Raw genomic sequence first — 740 nt, forward strand, 5'->3', positions numbered from 1 at the left:
GGAAACTAAAATTTTAACTAGAAAATCCCCACAGACGGCGCCAAATTGTTTGACTCAAAAGTTGTTTAACACTTTTTAAGCAAATCAATCAAATAGATGAAGGGGTAAATCCTAGTTAAAGATAATTAACTCTAGATCCGAGACGAATAATAGGAGTAGAATAACATAGCCGAGTATAAATATTGGGCGTGATTATAGCCGGATTTAATGACATAAGGAAAGATGCGTTGAATAACATTAAATGGCAATAAAATGTAGATAAAGGAAAAGATTCACCCGATCTTGAGTGGGTCAAAATTGTTTGACTCAAAAGTTGTTTAACACTTTTTAAGCAAATCAATCAAATAGATGAAGGGGTAAATCCTAGTTAAAGATAATTAATTCTAGATCCGAGACGAATAATAGAAGTAGAATAACATAGCCGAGTATAAATATTGGGCGTGATTATAGCCAGATTTAATGACATAAGAAAAAATGCGTTGAATAACATTAAATGGAAATAAAATGTAGATAAAGGAAAAGATTCACCCGATCTTGAGTGAGTCGGATCTTCTTTCATTTGATAAAGATGAATGATAGACAAAATACAAGAACCCTTGGACCCTTTTTGGATCTGATGAAGGTTTTGGATCACAGATCCTCTTCTCTCTTTTGAGAGATGTGTTTACATATTTCCTAGGGAGACCAAGAGAGAGAGCCCCCCTTAATGGGAAGTCCTCTCCTCCTATTTATAAAAGGGG

Source organism: Nicotiana attenuata, chromosome 2, assembly GCF_001879085.1.
Source record: "Nicotiana attenuata strain UT chromosome 2, NIATTr2, whole genome shotgun sequence".
NCBI classification, from domain to species: Eukaryota; Viridiplantae; Streptophyta; class Magnoliopsida; order Solanales; family Solanaceae; genus Nicotiana; species Nicotiana attenuata.